This window comes from Gigantopelta aegis, unplaced genomic scaffold, assembly GCF_016097555.1.
Source record: "Gigantopelta aegis isolate Gae_Host unplaced genomic scaffold, Gae_host_genome ctg7638_pilon_pilon, whole genome shotgun sequence".
Taxonomy (NCBI): Eukaryota; Metazoa; Mollusca; class Gastropoda; order Neomphalida; family Peltospiridae; genus Gigantopelta; species Gigantopelta aegis.
In genome coordinates, this window is record NW_024535973.1 from 1 (window position 1) to 10,220 (window position 10,220).

A 10,220-nucleotide genomic window follows, 5' to 3' on the forward strand; every position below is an offset into this window, starting at 1 on the left:
TGATTACAACAAACAACACATGACAACGGTAGCACCGTAAAAGAAAATACGCAAGTTTAATTTAGTCTGACGGCGACCAAACGAATACACAAAAACACACACAAGCGAAATATGTTTATTAGAACAGTTTTAACGTTTCATTTTCGGGGGGGGGGGGGGGGGGGGTGGGGGTGGGAGTGGGGGTGGGGCGGGGCAGGGTAGTGCAGTCGCAGACTGACAGAATAAATGAATAAAACAAAACATACACAAGTGATATATGTTTATTGGAACTATTTTAACCTTTGATCTTCGGGGGGTGGGAGGGTAGTGCAGTCGCAAACTGACAGAGAATAGATTAATAAAACACACACAATTGCAAGTGAAATATGTTTATTTGAACTATTTCAACCTTTGATTTTCGGGGAGGCGGAAGCGCGATCCCAGACTGACGATGAACAAATGACTAAAACAAAACATCTATAAACAACAATTAAATATTTTTTATGAAAACTATTTTTACTTTTGATTTCGGGGGTTAGCGCGAACGCAGACCCCCACACTAAAAAATTTCGTACTCGAGTCGCCCACATTTGGGGCGATCGCAGGGGTCAGCCCATCCGAGGTGCAATGGTTAGGCCTCGCCCTGGGAGGACCACCTAGCGGATCAGGGTGCCTCCCGTACCAGGTAAGTATGCTTGGTCTTGGCAGAAGGCTCATTTGAGTGGTCGCTTTGAGCCACCAAGAGACGGTGTCTCTTTCTTCGCACTAGTTGGTGCCGTAAATACGCCCGTCTAGACAGACGGGTGGCAATCATCCAAAGCACCGACACTCATTACCTCCAGTTTACAAGTGGTACATTTTGATTCCAAACTGAGATGATTTTCGCTTTACTTATTCAGTTTACAAGCAAGTCGCAATACACATCCATTACGAATTGTCACATTTAAGCGTAGCGCTGACACTAAATGTATATTGAATGCTAATGTTAAAACAGTAAAGAGGAACTAGAAAACAAACACGCCACACGAATAATATATGTAAAAGCACCGTATAGCAATGTCTATGACCATGTGGTTTAAATATTCACCGTCAACACACGGTCACTCTATACACAACTCAATCTACGTAATTACAAAACAATAAATTGTGATTACAACAAACAACACATGACAACGGTAGCACCGTAAAAGAAAATACGCAAGTTTAATTTAGTCTGACGGCGACCAAACGAATACAACAAAAACACACACAAGCGAAATATGTTTATTAGAACAGTTTTAACGTTTCATTTTCGGGGGGGGGTGGGGGTGGGGGTGGGAGTGGGGGTGGGGCGGGGCAGGGTAGTGCAGTCGCAGACTGACAGAATAAATGAATAAAACAAAACATACACAAGTGATATATGTTTATTGGAACTATTTTAACCTTTGATCTTCGGGGGTTGGGAGGGTAGTGCAGTCGCAAACTGACAGAGAATAGATTAATAAAACACACACAATGCAAGTGAAATATGTTTATTTGAACTATTTCAACCTTTGATTTTCGGGGAGGCGGAAGCGCGATCCCAGACTGACGATGAACAAATGACTAAAACAAAACATCTATAAACAACAATTAAATATGTTTATGAAAACTATTTTTACTTTTGATTTCGGGGGTTAGCGCGAACGCAGACCCCCACACTAAAAAATTTCGTACTCGAGTCGCCCACATTTGGGGCGATCGCAGGGGTCAGCCCATCCGAGGTGCAATGGTTAGGCCTCGCCCTGGGAGGACCACCTAGCGGATCAGGGTGCCTCCCGTACCAGGTAAGTATGCTTGGTCTTGGCAGAAGGCTCATTTGAGTGGTCGCTTTGAGCCACCAAGAGACGGTGTCTCTTTCTTCGCACTAGTTGGTGCCGTAAATACGCCCGTCTAGACAGACGGGTGGCAATCATCCAAAGCACCGACACTCATTACCTCCAGTTTACAAGTGGTACATTTTGATTCCAAACTGAGATGATTTTCGCTTTACTTATTCAGTTTACAAGCAAGTCGCAATACACATCCATTACGAATTGTCACATTTAAGCGTAGCGCTGACACTAAATGTATATTGAATGCTAATGTTAAAACAGTAAAGAGGAACTAGAAAACAAACACGCCACACGAATAATATATGTAAAAGCACCGTATAGCAATGTCTATGACCATGTGGTTTAAATATTCACCGTCAACACACGGTCACTCTATACACAACTCAATCTACGTAATTACAAAACAATAAATTGTGATTACAACAAACAACACATGACAACGGTAGCACCGTAAAAGAAAATACGCAAGTTTAATTTAGTCTGACGGCGACCAAACGAATACAACAAAAACACACACAAGCGAAATATGTTTATTAGAACAGTTTTAACGTTTCATTTTCGGGGGGGGTGGGGGTGGGGGTGGGAGTGGGGGTGGGGCGGGGCAGGGTAGTGCAGTCGCAGACTGACAGAATAAATGAATAAAACAAAACATACACAAGTGATATATGTTTATTGGAACTATTTTAACCTTTGATCTTCGGGGGTTGGGAGGGTAGTGCAGTCGCAAACTGACAGAGAATAGATTAATAAAACACACACAATTGCAAGTGAAATATGTTTATTTGAACTATTTCAACCTTTGATTTTCGGGGAGGCGGAAGCGCGATCCCAGACTGACGATGAACAAATGACTAAAACAAAACATCTATAAACAACAATTAAATATGTTTATGAAAACTATTTTTACTTTTGATTTCGGGGGTTAGCGCGAACGCAGACCCCCACACTAAAAAATTTCGTACTCGAGTCGCCCACATTTGGGGCGATCGCAGGGGTCAGCCCATCCGAGGTGCAATGGTTAGGCCTCGCCCTGGGAGGACCACCTAGCGGATCAGGGTGCCTCCCGTACCAGGTAAGTATGCTTGGTCTTGGCAGAAGGCTCATTTGAGTGGTCGCTTTGAGCCACCAAGAGACGGTGTCTCTTTCTTCGCACTAGTTGGTGCCGTAAATACGCCCGTCTAGACAGACGGGTGGCAATCATCCAAAGCACCGACACTCATTACCTCCAGTTTACAAGTGGTACATTTTGATTCCAAACTGAGATGATTTTCGCTTTACTTATTCAGTTTACAAGCAAGTCGCAATACACATCCATTACGAATTGTCACATTTAAGCGTAGCGCTGACACTAAATGTATATTGAATGCTAATGTTAAAACAGTAAAGAGGAACTAGAAAACAAACACGCCACACGAATAATATATGTAAAAGCACCGTATAGCAATGTCTATGACCATGTGGTTTAAATATTCACCGTCAACACACGGTCACTCTATACACAACTCAATCTACGTAATTACAAAACAATAAATTGTGATTACAACAAACAACACATGACAACGGTAGCACCGTAAAAGAAAATACGCAAGTTTAATTTAGTCTGACGGCGACCAAACGAATACAACAAAAACACACACAAGCGAAATATGTTTATTAGAACAGTTTTAACGTTTCATTTTCGGGGGTGGGGGGGGGGGGGGGGGGGGGGGGGGGGGGGGGGGGGGGGGCAGGGTAGTGCAGTCGCAGACTGACAGAATAAATGAATAAAACAAAACATACACAAGTGATATATGTTTATTGGAACTATTTTAACCTTTGATCTTCGGGGGTTGGGAGGGTAGTGCAGTCGCAAACTGACAGAGAATAGATTAATAAAACACACACAATTGCAAGTGAAATATGTTTATTTGAACTATTTCAACCTTTGATTTTCGGGGAGGCGGAAGCGCGATCCCAGACTGACGATGAACAAATGACTAAAACAAAACATCTATAAACAACAATTAAATATGTTTATGAAAACTATTTTTACTTTTGATTTCGGGGGTTAGCGCGAACGCAGACCCCCACACTAAAAAATTTCGTACTCGAGTCGCCCACATTTGGGGCGATCGCAGGGGTCAGCCCATCCGAGGTGCAATGGTTAGGCTCGCCCTGGGAGGACCACCTAGCGGATCAGGGTGCCTCCCGTACCAGGTAAGTATGCTTGGTCTTGGCAGAAGGCTCATTTGAGTGGTCGCTTTGAGCCACCAAGAGACGGTGTCTCTTTCTTCGCACTAGTTGGTGCCGTAAATACGCCCGTCTAGACAGACGGGTGGCAATCATCCAAAGCACCGACACTCATTACCTCCAGTTTACAAGTGGTACATTTTGATTCCAAACTGAGATGATTTTCGCTTTACTTATTCAGTTTACAAGCAAGTCGCAATACACATCCATTACGAATTGTCACATTTAAGCGTAGCGCTGACACTAAATGTATATTGAATGCTAATGTTAAAACAGTAAAGAGGAACTAGAAAACAAACACGCCACACGAATAATATATGTAAAAGCACCGTATAGCAATGTCTATGACCATGTGGTTTAAATATTCACCGTCAACACACGGTCACTCTATACACAACTCAATCTACGTAATTACAAAACAATAAATTGTGATTACAACAAACAACACATGACAACGGTAGCACCGTAAAAGAAAATACGCAAGTTTAATTTAGTCTGACGGCGACCAAACGAATACAACAAAAACACACACAAGCGAAATATGTTTATTAGAACAGTTTTAACGTTTCATTTTCGGGGGTGGGGGTGGGGGTGGGAGTGGGGGTGGGGCGGGGCAGGGTAGTGCAGTCGCAGACTGACAGAATAAATGAATAAAACAAAACATACACAAGTGATATATGTTTATTGGAACTATTTTAACCTTTGATCTTCGGGGGTTGGGAGGGTAGTGCAGTCGCAAACTGACAGAGAATAGATTAATAAAACACACACAATTGCAAGTGAAATATGTTTATTTGAACTATTTCAACCTTTGATTTTCGGGGAGGCGGAAGCGCGATCCCAGACTGACGATGAACAAATGACTAAAACAAAACATCTATAAACAACAATTAAATATGTTTATGAAAACTATTTTTACTTTTGATTTCGGGGGTTAGCGCGAACGCAGACCCCCACACTAAAAAATTTCGTACTCGAGTCGCCCACATTTGGGGCGATCGCAGGGGTCAGCCCATCCGAGGTGCAATGGTTAGGCCTCGCCCTGGGAGGACCACCTAGCGGATCAGGGTGCCTCCCGTACCAGGTAAGTATGCTTGGTCTTGGCAGAAGGCTCATTTGAGTGGTCGCTTTGAGCCACCAAGAGACGGTGTCTCTTTCTTCGCACTAGTTGGTGCCGTAAATACGCCCGTCTAGACAGACGGGTGGCAATCATCCAAAGCACCGACACTCATTACCTCCAGTTTACAAGTGGTACATTTTGATTCCAAACTGAGATGATTTTCGCTTTACTTATTCAGTTTACAAGCAAGTCGCAATACACATCCATTACGAATTGTCACATTTAAGCGTAGCGCTGACACTAAATGTATATTGAATGCTAATGTTAAAACAGTAAAGAGGAACTAGAAAACAAACACGCCACACGAATAATATATGTAAAAGCACCGTATAGCAATGTCTATGACCATGTGGTTTAAATATTCACCGTCAACACACGGTCACTCTATACACAACTCAATCTACGTAATTACAAAACAATAAATTGTGATTACAACAAACAACACATGACAACGGTAGCACCGTAAAAGAAAATACGCAAGTTTAATTTAGTCTGACGGCGACCAAACGAATACAACAAAAACACACACAAGCGAAATATGTTTATTAGAACAGTTTTAACGTTTCATTTTCGGGGGGGGGTGGGGGTGGGGGTGGGAGTGGGGGTGGGGCGGGGCAGGGTAGTGCAGTCGCAGACTGACAGAATAAATGAATAAAACAAAACATACACAAGTGATATATGTTTATTGGAACTATTTTAACCTTTGATCTTCGGGGGTTGGGAGGGTAGTGCAGTCGCAAACTGACAGAGAATAGATTAATAAAACACACACAATTGCAAGTGAAATATGTTTAATTTGAACTATTTCAACCTTTGATTTTCGGGGAGGCGGAAGCGCGATCCCAGACTGACGATGAACAAATGACTAAAACAAAACATCTATAAACAACAATTAAATATGTTTATGAAAACTATTTTTACTTTTGATTTCGGGGGTTAGCGCGAACGCAGACCCCCACACTAAAAAATTTCGTACTCGAGTCGCCCACATTTGGGGCGATCGCAGGGGTCAGCCCATCCGAGGTGCAATGGTTAGGCCTCGCCCTGGGAGGACCACCTAGCGGATCAGGGTGCCTCCCGTACCAGGTAAGTATGCTTGGTCTTGGCAGAAGGCTCATTTGAGTGGTCGCTTTGAGCCACCAAGAGACGGTGTCTCTTTCTTCGCACTAGTTGGTGCCGTAAATACGCCCGTCTAGACAGACGGGTGGCAATCATCCAAAGCACCGACACTCATTACCTCCAGTTTACAAGTGGTACATTTTGATTCCAAACTGAGATGATTTTCGCTTTACTTATTCAGTTTACAAGCAAGTCGCAATACACATCCATTACGAATTGTCACATTTAAGCGTAGCGCTGACACTAAATGTATATTGAATGCTAATGTTAAAACAGTAAAGAGGAACTAGAAAACAAACACGCCACACGAATAATATATGTAAAAGCACCGTATAGCAATGTCTATGACCATGTGGTTTAAATATTCACCGTCAACACACGGTCACTCTATACACAACTCAATCTACGTAATTACAAAACAATAAATTGTGATTACAACAAACAACACATGACAACGGTAGCACCGTAAAAGAAAATACGCAAGTTTAATTTAGTCTGACGGCGACCAAACGAATACAACAAAAACACACACAAGCGAAATATGTTTATTAGAACAGTTTTAACGTTTCATTTTCGGGGGTGGGGGGGGGGGGGGGGGGGGGGGGGGGGGGGGGGGGGCGGGGCAGGGTAGTGCAGTCGCAGACTGACAGAATAAATGAATAAAACAAAACATACACAAGTGATATATGTTTATTGGAACTATTTTAACCTTTGATCTTCGGGGGTTGGGAGGGTAGTGCAGTCGCAAACTGACAGAGAATAGATTAATAAAACACACACAATTGCAAGTGAAATATGTTTATTTGAACTATTTCAACCTTTGATTTTCGGGGAGGCGGAAGCGCGATCCCAGACTGACGATGAACAAATGACTAAAACAAAACATCTATAAACAACAATTAAATATGTTTATGAAAACTATTTTTACTTTTGATTTCGGGGGTTAGCGCGAACGCAGACCCCCACACTAAAAAATTTCGTACTCGAGTCGCCCACATTTGGGGCGATCGCAGGGGTCAGCCCATCCGAGGTGCAATGGTTAGGCCTCGCCCTGGGAGGACCACCTAGCGGATCAGGGTGCCTCCCGTACCAGGTAAGTATGCTTGGTCTTGGCAGAAGGCTCATTTGAGTGGTCGCTTTGAGCCACCAAGAGACGGTGTCTCTTTCTTCGCACTAGTTGGTGCCGTAAATACGCCCGTCTAGACAGACGGGTGGCAATCATCCAAAGCACCGACACTCATTACCTCCAGTTTACAAGTGGTACATTTTGATTCCAAACTGAGATGATTTTCGCTTTACTTATTCAGTTTACAAGCAAGTCGCAATACACATCCATTACGAATTGTCACATTTAAGCGTAGCGCTGACACTAAATGTATATTGAATGCTAATGTTAAAACAGTAAAGAGGAACTAGAAAACAAACACGCCACACGAATAATATATGTAAAAGCACCGTATAGCAATGTCTATGACCATGTGGTTTAAATATTCACCGTCAACACACGGTCACTCTATACACAACTCAATCTACGTAATTACAAAACAATAAATTGTGATTACAACAAACAACACATGACAACGGTAGCACCGTAAAAGAAAATACGCAAGTTTAATTTAGTCTGACGGCGACCAAACGAATACAACAAAAACACACACAAGCGAAATATGTTTATTAGGAACAGTTTTAACGTTTCATTTTCGGGGGTGGGGGGGGGGGGGGGGGGGGGGGGGGGGGGGGGGGGGCGGGGCAGGGTAGTGCAGTCGCAGACTGACAGAATAAATGAATAAAACAAAACATACACAAGTGATATATGTTTATTGGAACTATTTTAACCTTTGATCTTCGGGGGTTGGGAGGGTAGTGCAGTCGCAAACTGACAGAGAATAGATTAATAAAACACACACAATTGCAAGTGAAATATGTTTATTTGAACTATTTCAACCTTTGATTTTCGGGGAGGCGGAAGCGCGATCCCAGACTGACGATGAACAAATGACTAAAACAAAACATCTATAAACAACAATTAAATATGTTTATGAAAACTATTTTTACTTTTGATTTCGGGGGTTAGCGCGAACGCAGACCCCCACACTAAAAAATTTCGTACTCGAGTCGCCCACATTTGGGGCGATCGCAGGGGTCAGCCCATCCGAGGTGCAATGGTTAGGCCTCGCCCTGGGAGGACCACCTAGCGGATCAGGGTGCCTCCCGTACCAGGTAAGTATGCTTGGTCTTGGCAGAAGGCTCATTTGAGTGGTCGCTTTGAGCCACCAAGAGACGGTGTCTCTTTCTTCGCACTAGTTGGTGCCGTAAATACGCCCGTCTAGACAGACGGGTGGCAATCATCCAAAGCACCGACACTCATTACCTCCAGTTTACAAGTGGTACATTTTGATTCCAAACTGAGATGATTTTCGCTTTACTTATTCAGTTTACAAGCAAGTCGCAATACACATCCATTACGAATTGTCACATTTAAGCGTAGCGCTGACACTAAATGTATATTGAATGCTAATGTTAAAACAGTAAAGAGGAACTAGAAAACAAACACGCCACACGAATAATATATGTAAAAGCACCGTATAGCAATGTCTATGACCATGTGGTTTAAATATTCACCGTCAACACACGGTCACTCTATACACAACTCAATCTACGTAATTACAAAACAATAAATTGTGATTACAACAACAACACATGACAACGGTAGCACCGTAAAAGAAAATACGCAAGTTTAATTTAGTCTGACGGCGACCAAACGAATACAACAAAAACACACACAAGCGAAATATGTTTATTAGAACAGTTTTAACGTTTCATTTTCGGGGGTGGGGGTGGGGGTGGGGTGGGGGTGGGAGTGGGGGTGGGGCGGGGCAGGGTAGTGCAGTCGCAGACTGACAGAATAAATGAATAAAACAAAACATACACAAGTGATATATGTTTATTGGAACTATTTTAACCTTTGATCTTCGGGGGTTGGGAGGGTAGTGCAGTCGCAAACTGACAGAGAATAGATTAATAAAACACACACAATTGCAAGTGAAATATGTTTATTTGAACTATTTCAACCTTTGATTTTCGGGGAGGCGGAAGCGCGATCCCAGACTGACGATGAACAAATGACTAAAACAAAACATCTATAAACAACAATTAAATATGTTTATGAAAACTATTTTTACTTTTGATTTCGGGGGTTAGCGCGAACGCAGACCCCCACACTAAAAAATTTCGTACTCGAGTCGCCCACATTTGGGGCGATCGCAGGGGTCAGCCCATCCGAGGTGCAATGGTTAGGCCTCGCCCTGGGAGGACCACCTAGCGGATCAGGGTGCCTCCCGTACCAGGTAAGTATGCTTGGTCTTGGCAGAAGGCTCATTTGAGTGGTCGCTTTGAGCCACCAAGAGACGGTGTCTCTTTCTTCGCACTAGTTGGTGCCGTAAATACGCCCGTCTAGACAGACGGGTGGCAATCATCCAAAGCACCGACACTCATTACCTCCAGTTTACAAGTGGTACATTTTGATTCCAAACTGAGATGATTTTCGCTTTACTTATTCAGTTTACAAGCAAGTCGCAATACACATCCATTACGAATTGTCACATTTAAGCGTAGCGCTGACACTAAATGTATATTGAATGCTAATGTTAAAACAGTAAAGAGGAACTAGAAAACAAACACGCCACACGAATAATATATGTAAAAGCACCGTATAGCAATGTCTATGACCATGTGGTTTAAATATTCACCGTCAACACACGGTCACTCTATACACAACTCAATCTACGTAATTACAAAACAATAAATTGTGATTACAACAAACAACACATGACAACGGTAGCACCGTAAAAGAAAATACGCAAGTTTAATTTAGTCTGACGGCGACCAAACGAATACAACAAAAACACACACAAGCGAAA

The 10,220-nt window shown here is 42.8% G+C and overlaps 9 non-coding genes across 9 annotated transcripts; all 9 read right to left on the reverse strand.

Moving 5' to 3' along the window:
* Positions 1-508: 508 nt before the first annotated feature.
* Positions 509-672, reverse strand: LOC121366882. The gene has a single exon (XR_005957248.1). It is a non-coding gene; the product is annotated as a U1 spliceosomal RNA (small nuclear RNA).
* Positions 673-1,628: 956 nt separating this feature from the next.
* LOC121366887 lies at positions 1,629-1,792 on the reverse strand. Its single transcript, XR_005957253.1, has one exon. It is a non-coding gene; the product is annotated as a U1 spliceosomal RNA (small nuclear RNA).
* A 956-nt stretch (positions 1,793-2,748) lies between these two features.
* On the reverse strand, positions 2,749-2,912 carry LOC121366888. Its single transcript, XR_005957254.1, has one exon. It is a non-coding gene; the product is annotated as a U1 spliceosomal RNA (small nuclear RNA).
* A 961-nt stretch (positions 2,913-3,873) lies between these two features.
* LOC121366886 lies at positions 3,874-4,036 on the reverse strand. The gene has a single exon (XR_005957252.1). It is a non-coding gene; the product is annotated as a U1 spliceosomal RNA (small nuclear RNA).
* Positions 4,037-4,989: 953 nt separating this feature from the next.
* Positions 4,990-5,153, reverse strand: LOC121366889. The gene has a single exon (XR_005957255.1). It is a non-coding gene; the product is annotated as a U1 spliceosomal RNA (small nuclear RNA).
* Positions 5,154-6,111: 958 nt separating this feature from the next.
* LOC121366890 lies at positions 6,112-6,275 on the reverse strand. The gene has a single exon (XR_005957256.1). It is a non-coding gene; the product is annotated as a U1 spliceosomal RNA (small nuclear RNA).
* A 962-nt stretch (positions 6,276-7,237) lies between these two features.
* LOC121366883 lies at positions 7,238-7,401 on the reverse strand. The gene has a single exon (XR_005957249.1). It is a non-coding gene; the product is annotated as a U1 spliceosomal RNA (small nuclear RNA).
* A 963-nt stretch (positions 7,402-8,364) lies between these two features.
* LOC121366884 lies at positions 8,365-8,528 on the reverse strand. Its single transcript, XR_005957250.1, has one exon. It is a non-coding gene; the product is annotated as a U1 spliceosomal RNA (small nuclear RNA).
* A 963-nt stretch (positions 8,529-9,491) lies between these two features.
* On the reverse strand, positions 9,492-9,655 carry LOC121366885. The gene has a single exon (XR_005957251.1). It is a non-coding gene; the product is annotated as a U1 spliceosomal RNA (small nuclear RNA).
* Positions 9,656-10,220: the final 565 nt, after the last annotated feature.